The sequence below is a fragment of the Triticum urartu genome, chromosome 2A (assembly GCF_056163025.1).
Source record: "Triticum urartu cultivar PI428250 chromosome 2A, HENAU_Tu73, whole genome shotgun sequence".
Classification (NCBI taxonomy): domain Eukaryota; kingdom Viridiplantae; phylum Streptophyta; class Magnoliopsida; order Poales; family Poaceae; genus Triticum; species Triticum urartu.
In genome coordinates, this window is record NC_141874.1 from 435,299,714 (window position 1) to 435,320,708 (window position 20,995).

A 20,995-nucleotide genomic window follows, 5' to 3' on the forward strand; every position below is an offset into this window, starting at 1 on the left:
CAAGTTAATATTAGAAGCTAAACAACAATTGAAAAATGATGTAGTACAACATTCCATCCATCCGATTATATAAGATTTTATTACATGTATATCTAGACATCATCAGAACATTAAGGTAACACTCTTCCTTGTTGCTATGTAGCCTGGGATTGCATATTTAGTCATTCGTTACAATGCATGTTGCTAAACAACAATAGAAAAACGAAAAGACATGTTAACTGCAATATCCTTAATAGCAACCAAATATCGTAATTCATAGTGGTATTGTTGAAATTGTTATTGATGAAATTGAACTGCACGGCAAATAGTTGCACATATAAAGCATCACATTGTGAAGAACTGAAATAAACAAGTCATAAGGACATCTCTAGGCGATCCTTAAAAAGTTAAAGGACTAAAACCCTTAGTGGATATATATATATACTCCAGCAATTTTTGGCCTTTTCTAGTGGATCCCCTAAACTTAAGGTTGTAAACTTCAATTTGATCAAGTTCAAAGCAGGTTCACCGAAAGTAGCATGCATTCAAACATAAACATAGATAGTTTTGCATAACTGAACATAAAACATAAATTTAAACTAAGCTAAACTACTTTCGGTCGAAGTAGAGGTCGAGCCAATCCTTCCTTGTCATGTGCGGTGTGCCGCGAGCAGGGTCCGGGCCAGTACCGTCGTCGGGGTCGTTGGGAAAGGCACTCCTCCACTCGTCGACGTCGATCTCCTCATCCTGGGGGACCACCTCGATGACCTCTGCGCTGCCGTCGCAGCCGCCTTCGACCTCATCTTCAGAGGAGAGCACGATAACCTCGCCGCCCTCACCCGCCGTCCTTGCCACCTTCGACCTCGTCATCAGAGGAGAGCGTGATAACCTCGCCGCCCTCCGCGTCGGCAAAGATCGCCCGCTCCGCCTCCACGAGCTCCGGGTGCTGCCGGCGGAGCTCTTGCATGTAGGCCTCGTCGGCGGCCTTGGCCTCGAGACGCTCCCACGCCTCGCGCTCCTCCCGCGCCATAGCCGAGCTCACCACCCCTGGCTCCGGCGGAACAAGGTGGACCGGACATGTGCCGAAGGGGAAATTGAGCCTAGCCGCCACGCCATGGTAGCAGACCTGCCAACGGTCGTACTCCATGGCCGCGAGCTCAGCAGTGTTGAAGCTACCGAGCCACCGGCGGATGTGGGTCTCTCGATCTATAATCTCGGCGACCCACGTCCCCCACCGCCGCTGCCGGACCCCGAGGTAGAACTTCGTCGTCTGTCGGGTCCGGGGGAGGACGGGGAAGTCCTCGAACTGGCATAGGGGCACGGTGGCGGGCGGATCAGGGGACCGGCGACGGCGGATCGGGCCCACGGAGGACGACGGGGACACCTCGGCGGCCACCTCGCCGGCGTCGGATGAAAAGGCCGCGATAAACCTCTTTCTGGCCATTAGCTACTCGAGCTCCCCAGCACACGGGCAGAGGTTGAGGATGGAGGCGCCGGTGATGGCGGCAACCTACCAATGGTTTTGAGAGTTGTGTGTGTCTGTGTGAGCGGAGGTTGTGCTTGAGGAAATACTGGGGCAACTGAAAATTTTACTAGGCGGGAGTAACAAGGCGGGGCTACTAAAAATTTGGATCAAGGGCGAGCAGATATTTTTGAGATTGTGAGGGATGCAGAGGCGAGTGTAAAATGTCGGGGCTACTGAAAATTTGAATCAAGGGATTGAAGCAGAGAGGGATGCATCGGAGGGAGTTTTGGGGAGCGAGCTACTGTGCTTGACACGCTGGCTGTGGACTATAGCCGACGCACCTTCTCGCGTAAGCCATAGGGGTACTATACACCGACGGTGCTCCAAGATATTTTGTACTACATCTCACACGGTTGGTGAGAATAAACTGTGTGGGATCTACTTGATTTGAATTACAAAATGGGGTCACGGCGGCAATGGACGGTGTTTCAATTGCCAGACCTTTTATCTGCAGTGAACTTGCAACTATATGTGTGTCATAAAAGAATTGGTATTATTCAGGGTTCGTTTGGACATTTCATACATTAAACTGGTTTTCTAGCCATTTCAGGTGCACAGTTCAAAATTAAACTATATGCACATGCTCTGGTGCATACAAATTGGTCGAAAAATTAAATCTGTGTCCTTCAGTGCATGCTTAGGTCCCATGGAAGAAATGGGAATGAATTTTTCGAGGTTCGTTTGGCCTTTTTATACATTAACTAGGTTTTCTAGGCATTTTATGTGCATAATTCAAATTTGAACTACAAGCACATGCTCCAATGCACTAAAGTTGGTTGAAAAATCACATGTGTGTCCTTAGGTGAATTTCTAGGTCACATGCAAGAGATGGTAATGAATTTCAAACTCCACGGCACTGTTGATTGCCAGCAAAACATTGAGATACCTGGTTTTTAAATTCTAGTAAATCCAAAACTCGTCTGAAATTCATGAAACTTGGCATGCTATCATGGAGCGGCATCAACATGCCATGGTGAAAATTTTGTCCCATTTGGGGTAGGTTTGGGTATAAGCTTCTCACAAACCAGAGCTTCTCACAACAAGCATGATGGTTTCGATAGGGAACGTACCACCTTTGGGGACGAGACGATATCCTTTGCCTCTTACTACTTTCAAAAAATTTCTAATGTCAACATAAAACAACAGGAGTGTTGCGTTCAATCTTGGAATTTTTTGGGGTTCGTTTGGCCTTTTTTATACATTAACTGGGTTTTCTAGGCATTTTATGTGCATAATTCAAATTTGAACTACAAGCACATGCTCCAATGCACCAAAGTTGGTTGAAAAATCACATGTGTGTCCTTGGGTGAATTTCTAGGTCCCATGCAAGAGATGGGAATGAATTTCAAACACGAGGGCACTGTTGATTGCCGGCAAAACATTGAGATGCCTGGTTTTTAAATTCTAGTAAATCCAAAACTCGTCTGAAATTCATGAAACTTGGCATGCTATCATGGATTGGCATCAACATGCCGTGGTGAAATTTTGTCCCATTTGGGGCAGGTTTGGTTATAAGCTTCTCACAAATCAGAGCTTCTCACAACAAGCATGATGGTTTCGATAGGGAACGTACCACCTTTGGGGACGAGACGAAATCCGTTGCCTCTTATTGCTTCCAAAAAATTTCTAGTGTCAACATAGAACAACATGAGTGTTGCGTTCAATCTTGGAATTTTCCGGGGTTCGTTTGGCCTTTTTTATACATTAATTGGGTTTTCTAGGCATTTATGTGCATAATTCAAATTTGAACTACAAGCACATGCTCCAATGCACCAAAGTTGGTTGAAAAATCACACGTGTGTCCTTGGGTGAATTTCTAGGTCCCTTGCACAAGATGGGAATGAAATTCAAACATAATGGCACTGTTGATTACCAGCAAAACGTTGAGATGCATGGTTTTTAAATTCTAGTAAATCCAAAACTCGTCTGAAATTCATGAAACTTGGCATGCTATCATGGAGCAACATCAACATGTCATGGTGAAAATTTTGTCCCATTTCGAGCAGGATCGGGTATAAGCTTCTCACAAACCAGAGCTTCTCACAACAAGCATGATGGTTTCGATAGGGAATGTACCACCTTTGGTGACGGGACGATATCCGTTGCCTCTTATTGCTTTAAAAAAATCCTAGTGTCAACATAGAACAACAGGAGTGTTGTGTTCAATCTAGGAATTTTTCGGGGTTCGTTTGGCCTTTTTATACATTAACTGGGTTTTCTAGGCATTTTGTGTGCATAATTCAAATTTGAACTACAAGCACATGCTCCAATGAACTAAAGTTGGTTGAAAAATCACATGTGTGTCCTTGGTTAATTTATTGGTCCCATGCATGAGATGGGAATAAAATTCAAACACCAGGGCACCATTGATTGCCGGCAAAACATTGAGATGCATGGTTTTTAAATTCTAGTAAATCCAAAACTCGTCTGAAATTCATGAAACTTGGCATGCTATCATGGAGCGACATCAACATGCCATGGTAAAAAAATTGTCCCGTTTGGGGCAGGTTCGGGTATAAGCTTCTCACAAACCAGAGCTTCTCACAACAAGCATGATGGTTTCGATAGGGAACGTCCCACCTTTGGGGACGAAACGGTATCCATTGCCTCTTATTGCTTTCAAAAAAATCTCGTGTCAACATAGAACAACAAGAATGTTGTGTCAATTTTTGTGATTTTTTGGGGTTCGTTTGGACATTTTTATGCATTAACTTGGTTTTCTAGGCATTTTATGTGCATAATTCAAATTTAACTACACGCACATGCTCCAAGGCACTAAGGTTGGTTGAAAAATCTAATATGTCTCCTTGGGTGAATTTCTAGGTCCCATGCAAGAGATGGGAAAGAAATTCAAACACCAGGCCACTGTTGATTGCTGACAAAACATTGAGATGCCTGGTTTTTAAATTCTAGTAAATCCAAAACTCATCTGAAATTCATGAAACTTGGCATGCTATCATGGAGCGGCATCAACATGTCGTGTTAAAAAATTTGTCCCATTTGGGGCAGGTTTGGGTATATGCTTCTCACAAACCAGAGCTTCTCACAACAAGCATGATGGTTTCGGTAGGGAACGTCCCACCTTTGGGGACGAAACAATATCCATTGCCTCTTATTGCTTTCAAAAAAATTCTCGTGTCAACAGAGAACAACAGGAGTGTTGTGTCAATTATTGTGATTTTTGGGGGTTCGTTTGGATATTTTTTATGCATTATTTGAGTTTTCAATGCATTTATGTGCATAATTCAAATTTGTACTACATACACATGCTCAAGTGCATATAAATTGGTTGAAAAATCAAATATGTGTCCTTGGGTGCATGCTTAGGTCCCATGCAAGAAATGGGGATGAATTTGAAACACTAGGGCACGGTTGAATGCCGGCAAAACATTGAGATGCCTCGTTTTTAAATTCTAGTAAATCCAAAATTCGTCTGAAATTCATGAAACTTGGCATGCTTTCATGGAGTGGCATCAACATGCCGTGGTAAAAACTTTGTCCTGTTTGGGGCAGGTTCGGGTATATGCTTGTCACAAACAAGAGCTTCTCACAACAAACATCATGGTTTCGGTAGGGAATGTCCCACCTTTGGGGACGAAACGATATCCACTACCTCTTATTGCTTCCAAAAAATTTCTCGTGTCAACATAGAACAATAGGAGTGTTGTGTCAATTTTTGTGATTTTTCAGGGTTCTTTTGGACATTTTTATGCATTAACTGAGTTTTCAATGCATTTATGTGCATAATTCAAATTTGAACTACATGCACATGCCGCGGTGCATATAAATTGGTTGAAAACTCAAATATGTGTCCTTCGGTGCATCCTTAGGTCCCATGCAATAAATGGGAATGAATTTCGAACACCATGGCACCATTGATTGCTGACAAAACATTGAGATGCCTGGTTTTTAAATTCTAGTAAATCCTAAACTCGTCTGAAATTCATGGAACTTGGCATGCTATCATGGAATGGCGCCCGACATGATGTGGTATTTTCCGTGTCCATTTTGAGAGAAGGCGCACTCGAATAATAACAACCAAAAAAGGCATTTTGAAAGAATAGCTGCCACTTAATATCTCAAACCTTTGTACAATTCAAAACGTGGGTGTTCTGTTAACCATTCATGTGACGCCATGTGTCTTGGTTTTAATGGCTGTAGGAGGTACCGTGCGCACAGCTGCTTCACCTTTATTGAATGGGAGGCGTGCGAGCACAGTCCGGTGCGCAGGCTGACCGAGAGGCGTGCAAGCTGTCCTCCAATCCACAGGCTCACCGGGAAGCGTGCGAGCTTTACGCTACGCAGGTTCACTGGGAAGCGAGCCCTTTGACTTCTATGGCCGCCCGCCTTCCTCTCAATTAATGGCGCCCGAGCCACTTTTTAATACGGGCGGCCTTACTGTTCACCTCCCATTCCCCTCCCCCCCTCCCGCAGACCTCCACTGGCATGGTGCAGAATGATCATCTACCACTAGTCTTCAAGTTTGGTGAAGTCGACTCCGACTCCGAGCCACAGACCTCCACCGCCATTGCGCAGAATGATCATCTGCCACATGCCAGCGCCAGCGCCCGTGCCCGTGAGCACCCCTCCACCCACCGTGTCGCCGGCCCCCGTGCGTTTTGTTGCATCCACCACGCCCGTGCGCGCCCCTCCACCCACCGTGGTGCCGGTCCCCGTGCGTTTGGCTGCACCCGCCGTGCCCGTGCCCGTGCCCCCCCCCAGCGGTATGGGATGCTGCCATCAACCTCTACCTCTCAGCGGCGCCAGTTGGCGTCCTCCCACGCCCCGCCCGTCGATCGCGCGATGACATGATGTTTGATTTACAAGTGAAGAACATTTTGTGCTGCCTTGAAGACTTCAACAACGGGGTCCCGGAGGACGACAACGACAAGGACGGCGCGGCACGCCGCCTCCGCCGCCACCGGAAATAGTTTTTTTGGGGTTTAATACTGTATCTCGAATTCTCGATCATATGAATATCAATTCGCAGTGTGACTGAATGAAAGATATGGTTTGAACGAACTTGCGTTATTCTCTCTTAATGTATAGACTTATCAAACAAATTTCTTTTGAAAAAAATGTCAATATTTTTTAAATATAAAACACTCGTCGCAAATGTTTTAGTTAGAACACCCGTATGCAAACCGACAGCTTCCCCAGGAAGCCAAGGGAAAATGTGCCAAGGAGTATTTCTGCATCCCTTCAATGCAAACGGTTGTTTTGCATGACCCGTGTGCAACCACATATAAACAATTGGGTAAGATTTGCATATCTGTCATTCTGGGTATGTTGCCATTTCTCAAATTGGAAAGATTGACATTTGTTTATATAGTAACATTGCCATTTGTCAACCTTGTAACACTGTGATTTGTCAAAATATTCAGCTACAAATCACTAGCACTATCTAATTTTTGCAACTAAAATCACTAGCATTGTTCATATGGACACCACTAGCAGGCGTGAGTTCATCGACGCATATGCAAATGTACCATTGATTACATACAACAAGTCATCAACCCACAACGACAACGAGGATACATGTTGGATTATAGATCATTTCCAACAAAACATTCTAGTAAAGTTTTTCTCACACAATAAATAACAAAGCGATGAAATGAACTTCAGCTCAACCACTTGTCAGCGTTGGAAACGCTTGCTTTGAACCAGAAGTGTTTCTCTGGGAAGGGCCAGCTACTGTCAATCTCGAGATCAACGCGGGACTGATCATCCAGGCTGAAGTGGCCTATTTCAATACCCATATTGGGACGTTAGGGAAGTATAGTAATGTCCGAGGTATAGATACAGATGCTTCTCATAAATGGTAGTAACGTTGTGTCAACAACAGCTAGATCACCTTCCACCATCATTGGATAGTTTTGTCCAAGGAAGAGCAAGTTTCCTCCAAGACTTTCAATACTGAACCAGGGAGAAGGTGTTGGCGCTAGTACACCAGTATCCATCCCAAATACCCTGCAACGGATGTTGGAATAGGTCCGGAGAGTGCGACCATACGAGACAACACCTGCTTCCTTAGTAACATCAGCAGTGCCCCGTATACAGACAAGAAGAGGTGATCCACTGGAATAAGTTGCCAGGCATGTCAGATTTCGGGTTCCAGCAGACCCTTGAGGTTCGAACACTGGGGTGCGCACGGAGATCTCTCCCCTACCGATCTACGTCTGATCCTCTCATGCGAACTAAGATGAAAATGATGAACAATACAAGAGACACGAGGTTTATACTGGTTCGGGCCACCGTTGTGGTGTAATACCCTACTCCAATGTGTGGTGTGGTGGATTGCCTCAGGGGGGCTGATGATGAACAGTACAAGGGAAGAACAGCCTCGCGAGAGGTGTTCTTGAGCTGGTGCGATGAACTGCTAGGGTGAGTTCAGTCGCCTCTCTCTCTCTGCTGGGGTTCTACCAGATTTCTAGATGTCTCTCTACTCTGTGGTGGCTAGCTCTATTTATAGAGGCCCTGGGCCTCTCCCCGAATAATTGAGCGGGATGGGCGCCAACAATTGGCCATTTTGAAGGGGAACATGTAGTACAAGTTATCCTGACCAAAGGTGGTCTTCGGCTGCCAAAAGAACTGGTGATGACGCCGTCTTGGGCTCCACGGTGACCTCCGTCCGGCCGTCCGGCTGGTCTTGGTCTCGTTGCACCGGAATGGCAACCTTTGCCCGATGCCTTGGCCTGTGCTTGCCCCCTTTGCACCAAAGGGGAAACAAGGACCCTGCGCAGGCCGGCGCCCGCCTGGCGCCCGCCTGGCCTTGATCGTCATGGCTTGCGTCATGGGATCCTCGCGAGGTACCCTTGCATTGATCTCTCCGCCTCCTCGCGAGCCTGCCTGATGAGGCCGCTCTTGAGGAAGCTTCATGTCGTCCGCCCTGCGAGGCTTGGCCCCTCGCGAGGGTCTTGAGCTTGCGCTGATGAAGATGGGCCGCGCTGGGCCCCCACTTGAGCCACGCCGCAGGCCGTAGGCAGGCAAGTCTGGGGACCCCCTTTCCCAGAACACCGACAGTAGCCCCCGGGCCCAAGGCGTGCGCGGGCTTGGCTTAATAGAGAAGCGAAGGGACAAGTACGAAGCACTGTGGGTCGTAACAGCCTGCGGCCTTGAGCGCCGCGTGGCGGTTGACTAGACGTGGGCGTATGCGCTTCCCACGATGCCTCGGCGACCGCACGACTTGACAAGTCCCTGCATGCAGAGAAACCGGTCATGATTACCTACGATCGCGGCGCTCGGTGGTTGGCCTCCTCCGGCTATAAGTACGGGGCTGGGCGAGCCCCTTCAGTCCATCCCTTCTTGCTGCTCCTCTTCTTCTTCTTGGCTAATCGCCGTCCCCATGGCCCCAAAGAGATTCTCAGCTGCGTAGAAAGGAAAGGCCCCCCGGGCAGGGCCTGACCCTCCCCTGACCAAGCGCGGCCGAGGCCGCCCTCACAAGTACACCACGGTCCCCGTGGTAGCCTCCCGCGGTCATGGAGGCGGTTCCCTACGCGGTGGTGAGCGCCCGGTTGCCGACGGGGGGCACGTCGTGGGTGTGCGCCCCCCTAGACCATGCTTCCGCTCTGCGAAGGTGCTACCGGAGTTCGTCGTGTGGTCGGTGGACCCATCCAGCACCCGGCTCCAGCTCCCACGTTTCTTCGTAGATGGACTGCCGGCCAGCGCTCGGTGCGGCTTCTAGCTCTAGGCAGACGGCTGCTGCAGCAGGGCCTCCTGGGCTTCGCTGGAGGTCTCCGTCTCTGGGAACGGGGCCCTGACAGGCGGCTGGTAAACGTTTGCCCGCGCGCGGCCTGGGCCGGTGGTGTACCCTGTACTTCAAGTTCGATGGCGACGCCACCCTCTACATGAGGGTGTTTGGGGAAGATGGTCGCCGTGCCGGGTGCTGCCCTGAAGGCGACGACCGCGGTCGCCTGCCCAGCCCCGGCACTGAACAGGATGAAGATGGCGACTGGCGTACAGGTGGCGGTGCTCGGGGTTCGCCAAGTTTCGGCAACTCTCCCTCAGGCAGCAGCTCCTCCAGCGGTGGCCGCGACCAGCCCGCGCGCTGTCACGCCCGCCTGGGTGAAGGCAGCGGGTCCACCCGCCGCCGCGCCCTGGTGAAGCGAGAGGAGGTGTCCGCCTGAACCCCAGGAGCAGCTCGAGCTTTTGCTGTAGGTTGGTGTTGGACAGGCCATGTCCATTTTGTTTCCTTCCTTTCCTGTGTAAGAAGAAGGTAGTACAGGGCCCCGTGGGGGCGTGTTAGAACTGTTGCTATCAAGTGTCGCGTTGCTTTTGCCATTTCTGCGCTATGTTTCCATGCTGCATGTCCATGTGCGGGAGTCATTTGAGCTTGGTGGAGCTTGACGCGGCCCTTACCTCCGGAGGCTGAGGCCTCGCCGTGCGCTTCATGCCCTGCAAGGATTAGTTAGAGGGGTAACCTATGGTCCTGGTAGCGGGGGCGATCAGCCTAGGTCCTGCGTTTGTGTCGCGATGCCCGTGAGGCATGGACTGGGAGGGGTGCTCCCGCAGAGGACTCAGACAGGAAAGCTCCAGACGATCAGGGCAGAAGACGCTCGCGAGGGCGCCCGCGAACATCCCTCGCGAGACTTGTGCGAGAGAAAACGAGGCGAGCGAGCGAGAAAGACAAAGAGTCACAAGCCAGGAACGTTAGCAACTCCAATAAAACTTCAAATGGGAATAAACAAGCCAACTGCAGAAAGCAAATGGGAAAGCCGCGTCCGGCACCTATTCTAGTCTTCGACGTCTTCTCACCAGCGCGGAGCTAAGTGCTGCCACTGGGCGTGGGCGGGAGCCCCCGAGGCCCAAGGGCGGCACTCCAGAGACTCCAGCGCATGTACAGCCCCACTCATTATTACGTGAGAGTGTCACGGGCGGCGAGCTTCACAGGCACCGGGCCTTTTCCAAAACACGATAGCTTCACAGGCATTGGCCTTCTTCACAGGCACCGGGCCTTTCCCAAAACGCGATAGCTTCACAGGCATTGGCCTTCTTCACAGGCACCGGGCCTTTCCCAAAACACGATAGCTTCACAGGCATTGGCCTTCTTCACAGGCACCGGGCCTTTCCCAAAACGCGATAGCTTCACAGGCATTGGCCTTCTTCACAGGCACCGGGCCTTTCCCAAAACGCGATAGCTTCACAGGCATTGGCCTTCTTCACAGGCACCGGGCCTTTCCTAGGCGCTAGGCCTCGCTCAGGGGTAGAACCTCCGGAGATGTTGAATGTTCCATGCGTTCTGGATGGGTACTCCCTCCGGAGTCTCCAAGCGCGCAGAGCCAGGCCTGGAAACATGAACAACCTTGAACGGGCCCTCCCACATGGGAGAGAGCTTCTGCAGCCCCTCCCTGGAGAGAACCCGTCTGAGCACGAGATCCCCTACCTCAAGGGTCCTGGGGCGGATGTTGCGGCAGTGGTATCGTCGTAGCGCCTGTTGATACCTTGCCGCTCGCAGTGCGGCTTCCCGACGGTGTTCCTCCCCCAGCACGAGATCCGTCCCCCGCATGGCGTCCTGCTGAGCCTCGTCGAATGCCAGGACCCGTGCGGAGCGACACCTGACCTCGTGAGGGAGAACAGCCTCTGCTCCGTAGACGAGGAAGAACGGGGTCTCGCCAGTCGGCTTGGTCGCTGTCGTGCCGATTGACCACAGCACGGACTGGAGCACGTTGTACCAGCCCCTGCCGCAGGCTTCTAGCTTCCTCTTGAAGGTCCTGGCTTTGAGGCCCCTCAGGACCTCCGCGTTGGCCCGCTCGGCCTGGCCGTTGCTCCGGGGGTGTGCTACCGAAGTGTAGCATATCTGCGTTCCAAGGTTAGCACAATACGTTTTGAAGAGATTACTGGTGAATTGCGAATCGTTGTCGGTGATGATGCGGTTGGGCACCCCAAATCGGCTCACGAGGCCCTTGATGAATTTAACCGCTGAGCCTGCCGGGATTCTGCGGACGGCTTCCACCTCAGCCCACTTGGTGAATTTTTCCACGATGACATAGAGGTAGCGATAACCCCCTGGCGCCCGAGGAAACAGGCCCAGAATGTCGAGCCCCCAAACTGCAAACGGCCATGAGAGGGGTATAGTCTGTAGACCTCCCGCAGGCTGATGGATCTGCTTAGCGTGAAACTGGCAGGCCTCGCAAGCCTTCACAAGCTCGACGACATCGTTGAGTGCCGTGGGCCAATAGAATCCACTACGGAACGCCTTGCCGACAAGGGTCCGTGACGATGAGTGGTGCCCGTAGTCTCCACCGTGTATGTCCGCCAGTAGCTCCTTCCCTTGCTCTCGGGAGATGCAACGTAAGGACATGTCATTCGGTCGCTTCCTGTAGAGCTCTCCATCCCTGATGCAATAAGCTGTGGCCTGCCGCGCCACACGCTCCGCTTCCTCCTCATTTTCCGGCAGAGTCCCTTGCATCAGGTGGTTCTTGAGCTCCGGGATCCAACACCCTTCCTGAGGCTCTAATGCCAGGAGCAGGCATGCCCCTGAGGCTGGGCCGCAGACCGGGGCTCCTGAGGCAGGCGGCTGAGGGAGCTCCTCCCTTGGTTGTGCCGTGCTCGACAGCGACGGCACCGTCGAGGGTTTGAAGAGCCGCTCCTCAAAGACGCCAGGCTCCTGAGGTAGCCACCTAGATGCCCTCTTGGCAATGTCATCGGCCTCCTGGTTGGTGCCGCGAGGCACATGCTGCAACTCCAGTCCCGAGAACTGTTTCTCCATCTTGCGAACCTCAGCGAGGTAGGCTTCCATGCGCTCGTCCTGTGGCTCGTATATCTTGTTGGAGAAGTTGACGAGGAGCTGCGAATCACCCTTGATGATGAGGCGCTTCACCCCTAAGGCAGTTGCGGCCTTCAAGCCTGCTATTAGGCCTTCGTACTCCGCTATGTTGTTGGAGACCTTTTCTCCGTGCTGGAAGCAAAGTTGCACGGCGTAGTAGAGTTTGTCCTGGGTAGGGAATACGAGCACTACGCCAGCTCCCACACCGTGTCGGGAGAACACCCCATCAAAGTACATGACCCAGCCATCCGGTGCTTCACTTCCCGGGGAAAGTGATCGGTCTTCGCCTGCCTCGAGACTCGATGCTTCTGCCCATTCTGCCACGAAATCCGCTAGTGCTCCCTTGATGACTCTGGTCGAACTAAATTCTGGCTGAAATGTCTGTAGCTCGATGTTACATTCAACAACCCTTCCAGCCGAGTTGGGGCTCCTGAGCACTCTTTCCAAGGGGTATGCTGAGACGACTTTGATGGGATGTCCTTGGAAGTAGTGGAGCAGCTTGTGTGAGGCTACTAGTAGCGCGAGGAGGAGTTTTTGAGGCATGGGATACCGTGCCCTTGCGTCCCGTAGCACTGTGCTAACGAAGTACACGGGATGCTCGACGAGGTTGAGGGTGCTGGCACCGCTTGCGTCCTCCAGCGGTCGAGGCGTCTCTTGAGACGACGGAGCTCCTAGTGCTTGGTCGCCTGAAGGGGCCTCTCCTGCTCCGGGTGCGCTCTCCTGCTGCGGCTATTCCTTTCTGGCTGCGGTTGCGGCCTTCGCGAGGCCCTCCTGGCTCTGCTTTGCTTCAGTTCGGACAGTCGACGTGGCCTTGGCACAATGCTCCTCCCTGACCGCTACCAGGGCTACACTAGCGGAGTAGGGGGTGGCCGCAAGGTAGAGCACTAGGGGCTCCCGAGGACGCGGAGCTACCATCACTGGTGGACTGGTAAGGTACCTCTTGAGGTCTTGGAATGCCTCGTCGGCCTCTTTAGTCCATTCGAAGGGGCCCTTTTTCTTCATCAGCTTGAACAAGGGCAGTGCTCATTCCCCCAGCTTGGAGATGAAACGCCCCAGCGCAGTTACACGCCCGGTGAGCTTCTGCATTTCCCTGAGGGTCCTTGGCGGGCTCATGTCTTCGACTGCTTTGACCTTCTTCGGGTTGGCCTCGATGCCCCTGTGGGATACGAGGAAACCCAGGAGCTTGCCTGAGGGGACTCCAAACACGCACTTCTTTGGGTTAAGCCGTGGCTGCTACTAACTGCCCCTTTGATCCCATGAGTTTGTCCCTAGTTTGGATGGCTGAGCTTTTGAACCTACTGGTTTGTAAAAAAATGAATTAATTCTTCTCTTCTTCTTCTTCTTCTTCACTTTTACATCAGCACAAGTAAATAACTGGGAATGTAATTGACTCTTAATGACTATAGTCTGTGTGATTATACTTCTATACTTCTTAAAGGCACGAATGAATCTGATGTGAAAATCAACTACCTTCTCCCGTTGTGTAGTTGTTGCGCATCCGTGTGCCCGATCTGCTGGCAACCGGCGACGTCTCTACAGATCAACACCTGCCTGTCCCGGCATGGCGGCGTCCGCTTCCCTTCTCCGCTAATCAATGGCCGCGCGATGGAGAGATGAGAGATCCGACTCCAATAGGCGTCCTTCTAGATCGCAACGGCGGTTTGGAAACAATGCGACGATATGTGCGTGCGTAATCGTGGCTGCGTTCTGCAACTTGTTTTTTAGCAGTTTTTCTGCAACTAACTAAGATATTCGTGGATTAGGTTGTCCAGTTCGTGCATTTTTTGCCTTTAGCCAATGGGCTGTACAGCAGATGGGCTGATGCTTCGCAATAGTAACAAAGGCCCAAGGGATAGGGGGCGTAGCAAGCTACGGACAAGAGCGCAAGCAAAAAATATTAGCCTATGGCTGATCACTGCACGAGATGACATGATCGTTGGGGGGGGGGGGTCTCGGCCCCCTCGTCCCCCCTGCATCTGTCCCTGGCGTCCGCTTCCCTTCTCCACTAATCAATGGCCGCGCGATGGAGAGATGAGAGATCCGATCCCAACACGTGTCCTTCTAGATTGCAACGGTGGTTTGGAAACGATGCGATGATATGTGCGTGCATAATCAGGGTGCGTTCTGCAACTTGTTTTTTTTGAGCGGTTTTTTTGCAACTAACTAAGGTATTCGTGGATTAGGCTGTCCAGTTCGTGCATTTTGTGCCTTTAGCCAATGGGCTATATAGCAGATGGGCTAATGCTTCGCAGTAGTAACGGACACGTCTCCAACGTATCTATAAATTTTTACTATTCCAGGCTGTTATATTATCAATCTTGGATGTTTTATAATCATTTTATAGTCATTTTATATCATTTTTAGTACTAACCTATTGACATAGTGCCAAGTGCCAGTTCCTGTTTTTTCCGTGTTTTTTACATCCCAGAAAATCAATATCAGACGGAGTCCAAATGCCACAAAACTTTACGGAGAATTTTTATGGGCCAGAAGGAACACAACGGGCCCTGGCTGCGCCTAGGGGGTGCCCCGAGGGGGGCACAACCCACCAGGGCACGCCAGGTGGCCCAGGCGCACCCTGGTGGCTTGTGCCCACCTCGGGTGCCCCCGGACCGCCTCTTTGCTCTATAATACCCCAAAAATCCCAGAACCCTAGGGGAGTCGACAAAATATTAATCCAGCTGCCGTAGAGTCTAGAACCACTAGATCCAATCTAGGCACCATGTCATATGGGGTTCACCACCTCCATTGGTGCCTCTCTGATGATGCATCAGTAGTTCTTTGTAGACCTCCGGGTCCGTAGTTAGTAGCTAGATGGCTTCATCTGTGTATCTTGATTATCAATACAATGGTCTCTTGGAGATCCATAGGATGTAACTCTTTTGCGGTGTGTTTGTTGGGATCGATGAACTTTGAGTTTATGACCAGATCTATCTTTTTATATCCATGAAAGTATTTGAGTTTCTTTGATCTCTTTTATGCATGATTGCTTATAGCCTCGTATTTCTTCTCCTATATTTGGGTTTTGTTTGGCCAACTTGATTTATTTATCTTGCAATGGGAAGAGGTGCTTTGTAGTGGGTTCGATCTTACGGTGCTTGATCCCAGTGACAGAAAGGGAAACGACACATATGTAGCATTGCTACTAAGGATAAAACGATGGGGTCTATCTCTACATAGATAGATCTTTTCTACATCATGTCATCGTTCTTATTGCATTACTCCGTTTCTCCATGAACTTAATACACTAGATGCATGCTGGATAGCCGTCGATGTGTGGAGTAATAGTAGTAGATGCAGGCAGGAGTCGGTCTACTAATCTTGGACGTGATGCCTTTATAATGATCATTGCCTGGATATCGACATAATTATTTGAAGTTCTATCAATTGCCCAACAGTAATTTGTTCACCCACCGTTTGCTATTTTTCTCGAGAGAAGCCACTAGTGAAACCTACGGCTCCCGGGTCTTCTTTCTCATATATTTGCCTTTGAGTTCTACTTTTATTTGCATTTATTTTCAGATATATTAAACTAAATATAAAAAATACCTTGCTGCAATTTTCCTTTATTTGTTTTGTTTAGCATTTGATCTATCAATCTATTACAAATTTATCTCACGTCCGTTTGCCACTTGAGGCGCCGTACCCCGGAAGGGATTGACAACCCCTTTAAGATGTCGGGTTGCGAGGATTTCTTATCTGTGTGCAGGGGCTGTTTACGTTGTGTTGCTTGGTTCTCCTACTGGTTCAATAACCTTGGTTTCATTTCTGAGGGAAATACCTACCGCCGTTGTGCTGCATCATCCCTTCCTCTTTGGGGAAATACCGACGTAGCTTCAAGCGACATAAGTAACAAAGGCCCAAGGGATAGGGGGCGAAGCAAGCTACGGACAAGAGAGCAGGCAAAAAATATTAGCCTATGGCTGATCGCTGCACGAGATGACACGATCATTGGGGGGGCAAGCCTCGTCCCCCCTGCATCCGTCTCGGGACCACTCCCAGTGATGACCGTAGTTTGAGGAGTTCATGTATTCACCGTGTGCTAATGCTTTGCTGCGGTTCTCTATTAAAAGGAGGCCTTAATATCCCTTAGTTTCAATTGGACCCCGCTGCCACTGGGGGGTAGGACAAAAGATGGCATGCAAGTTCTTTCCATAAGCACGTATGACTATTTACGGAATACATGCCTACATTATATTTATGTCTCGAGCTAGTGTCGTATCGCCCTAGGTTATGACTGTCACATGATGAATACCATCCAACAAATTACTGATCCATGCCTACGAATTTATCTTATATTGTTCTTGCTAAGTTACTACTGTTATCGTTACTGTTGCACTTGCTACAAAAATACTGCTATCACTGTTACCGTTACCATTGCTATTGCTACTATTATCAAAACTATCATATTACTTTGCTACTGATCACGTTGCTGCAGATAATTAATCTCCAGGTGTGGTTGAATTGACAACTCAGCTTCTAATACCTTCAAATATTCTTGGGATTTTTATTTCTGTGCCCCTGGTTCGTTAGTTCTACTCATTCATCCCCACGCTCTTAACTTTTGCTCACTTTTCCCCACTCCCTTGCCCGAAACCCTCAGAACTGGTCACAGCGGATGTTGTCGTCGGGTCAATGGCTTGACCGTTAACTCTGACTAGTGGGGCCGCATAGGGCGGAGTCCACATTTTGACGGTTACGTGGTAACCAGTGGGGCCGTGAAACTGACACTCACTGTGACCTGAATCAGATCTAGTTGCTTCCGCGCCGCCCCCTCTGCCGCAGTCGTGCCGCCTCCGCCGTAGTCGTGTTGCCTCCGCCGCATCTACCCTCTCCCCCCATCTAGGATTAGGAAGCGATGTAGGGGGCACCCCGTCCGGCCCATCAACCATGGAGATGATTGGGTCGAATCAGAGGCTGATAATTCATGGATTCCACTTGGGTAAGCATCGTTTTCCTCTCAAATTGATTAGGAGATCCGTAAATTAGGCTGTATTTGACCACCATTGGCGTTAATCAGCACAATTTATCTTAAAAAATCGGCCTAACTGCGCCCTTTATCTTATTTCAATCGAATAGGGTTGATCCCGCACTTCCTTTTCGGCTGGCGGTTAGAATGGAAACTAGCGAGCTGCGTGGAACTAAACCGTGTGTGAATTCTAGATTTTTCTATCCTAAAGTGGTAGAAACCAGCATTTCGTTCAGAGATTTCCGCAAGGCAGTCTATTGTTAGTATCTATGGAGCCCTGCCGATGTTGTTGAACTGAGATATTTCGACAGTACCGAGCAAAGATTTCTCCCATTAACTTGTGATGAGCATCTGGGATTGCTATTTAGTTTGAATGTTGACAGCCGTTTCGGTAAAATCCATATCGGTGTGCTTCAGGCATGCAAACAAAGTATCCCGAAGGGTGTTTAGACATCATCTGTCTCTACTAATAGCGAGCGTCCTCGCACTCCTTGTAGGTCGAGACCAAGTAAACCTAGTGGTTCTGAAAGCCACAACATGTCGGCTGCCGCTAATTCTGCCACTTCTCCTCTCCCTTTTGCACCTGATGTAGAAGTAGATGCAGAGCCTGACAAGGAAGTGCCTCGACAAGATGATGAGGATGAGATTCTATTCCCTCAACTGGTAGACAGAGTCAGTCAATAGGCAGTGGAAGATGAATATGCAGAGGAGCCTAGCAGCCGTGCTATATTTGATGACACTGATGATGAAGAGAGGGAGGAGAACATCGAGTCCTTAGTTTTATAAGAATATGATGGTGAGGACATGCCAACAATTGAGTGGAACAGGGAGAATCCTGACCTTACTCCAGGAACCGTATTCAAATCGATGGTGGACTATTGTAATGTAGTGACTACATATTGCATTCTCACTGAAAACTCTTATGAGGTTGATAGGAGCAAGCCAAGAAGATTCACTGTTCATTGCCCTTATGATAGGTGTAGGTGGAGGTTGCATGCATCCACTATGTGAAAGAGCAAATTGGTTCAGGTATTATAACCGAATATTGTTATTAGATTATTTATCCATTCTATATTCAGATCATGTGTATTGTTTCTTAATTGTATTTGACATCATTTTTCATTTTGTTTCAGATAAAAAGCAACCCACATGGGCACACTTGCCCACCTGGAGGGGTAGGGGAAAGGACAAATCTAAGCTTGCAAAGACTAGGTGGGTGGCAGATGCAATCTTGGATTGGGTGAGGGAAACACCAACAATTGGTCCAACAACACTACATGGGAACCTATTTGAGAAGTACAAGATTAATGTACAATACATGAAGATTTTCTATGCGAAGGAAAGGGATCTTGATAGGATTAATGGTCCATGGAATGAGAGTTTTCAATTGCTTTACACCTTCAAAGCTAAAGTGGAGACGGCTAGTCCAGGGAGTGTTGTAGAGATTGACAAGCATATAGTTAAGTACAAATTAAAAGGGAAGGCAATGGAGAAGGAGTGCTTTAGGAGGGCTTTTGTTTGTTTCAAGGCTTGCTGGCAGGGGTTTCTAAATGGTTGTAGGCCCTATTTGGCTGTCGATGCGACTAGTTTGAATGGAAGATGGAGAGGCCAGCTAGCAGCAGCTTCTGCAGTTGATGGACACAACTGGCTATTCCCAGTTGCATTTGATGTGTTGGAGGTAGAGAGTGAGGAGAGTTGGGTCTGGTTTGTGCAGCAGTTGCGCAACATTATAGGTACACCCTCAGGTTTAGTTATACACACAGATGCTTGCAAGGGTTTAGAAACTGCAGTAGAAATTGTATTCCCTGGAGTGGAACATAGGGAATGTATGCGACACCTAGCGTAGAATTTTAAAAAGAAATTCAAAGGCAAAGTTTATGATGAGAATCTATGGCCAGCATCATACACATGCAGCTTGAGGAAGCATGAGCACCATTTGAGAGTGTTGTATGCTCATAATCCTTTGGTGAAGGAGTACATGGATGAACATCATGGAAAGTTGTGGTCAAGAAGCAAATTCAATGAAATATGCAAAGGACTATGTGACCAATAACCTCGCTAAGTGTTTTAATGCAAAGTTCAAGTTAGTGAAAGGGATTTTGTTATGGCAAGATTTGATAAGATCAGGCAGATGATCATGGTAAAGATGGCTCTTCATAAAAGAATTGCAGAAACACAATATGTTGGCTCCCATCTCTGATTAAGGCATTGCATGCCAAGGCAAGAGGACTAAGAATGAAATGCATTCGACCGTCGACATACGAGGCTGAGGTGACATACACTGACAGTAAAAATAGGGAATGGAGATATCCAGTGAACCTTGCAACCAATGAATGCAGCTGTAGGCAATGGCAGATCCGCGGGAAGCCGTGCATACATGCCCTACATCTCATGACTGTTATTGGAGGTGAAGATGGTGAAGTTGATCAGTATTGCTCTGAATATTTCTCTGTTGCCAAATTTAGGGCTTCTTATGCTGAAAATGTGCCTGCACTCTTGGGAAAAGACCAATGGAACATAGTAGACCCAGGGTTCAAACTCCATTCTCCAGTACTGACTAGACCACCAGGAAGACCAAGGAAAAACAAGATAAGACTGGTGAAGAGGGTCGTGTAAAAAATAGCGCAAGTGCAAAAGATGTGGTATCTTAGGGCATATTGTGAAGGAAATATGCCCTAGAGGAAATAATAAAGTTATTATTTATTTCCTTATATCATGATAAATGTTTATTATTCATGCTAGAATTGTATTAACCGGAAACATAATACATGTGTGAATACATAGACAAACAGAGTGTCACTAGTATGCCTCTACTTGACTAGCTCGTTAATCAAAGATGGTTATGTTTCCTAACCATGGACAAAGAGTTATTATTTGATTAACGGGATCACATCATTAGATGAATGATCTGATTGACATGACCCATTCCATTAGCTTAGCACCCGATCGTTTAGTATGTTGCTATTGCTTTCTTCATGACTTATACATGTTCCTATGACTACGAGATTATGCAACTCCCGTTTGCCGGAGGAACACTTTGTGTGCTACCAAACGTCACAACGTAACTGGGTGATTATAAAGGTGCTCTACAGGTGTCTCCAAAGGTACATGTTGGGTTGGCGTATTTCGAGATTAGGATTTGTCACTCCGATTGTCGGAGAGGTATCTCTGGGCCCTCTCGGTAATGCACATCACATAAGCCTTGCAAGCATTGCAACTAATGAGTTAGTTGTGAGATGATGTATTACGGAACGAGTAAAGAGACTTGCGGTAACGAGATTGAACTAGGTATTGAGATACCGACGATCGAATCTCGGGCAAGTAACATACCGATGACAAAGGGAACAACGTATGTTGTTATGCGGTCTGACCGATAAAAGATCTTTTTAGAATATGTAGGAGCCAATATGAGCATCCAGGTTCCGCTATTGGTTATTGACCGGAGACGTGTCTCGGTCATGTCTACATTGTTCTCGAACCCGTAGGGTCTGCACGCTTAAGGTTTTGATGACAGTTATATTATGAGTTTATGAGTTTTGATGTACCGAAGTTTGTTCGGAGTCCCGGATGTGATCAAGGACATGACGAGGAGTCTTGAAATGGTCGAGACATAAAGATTGATATATTGGAAGCCTATATTTGGATATCGGAAGTGTTCCGGGTGAAATCGGGATTTTACTGGAGTACCGGGAGGTTACCGGAACCCCCCGGGAGGTATATGGGCCTTAGTGGGCTTTAGTGGAAGAGAGGAGAGGTG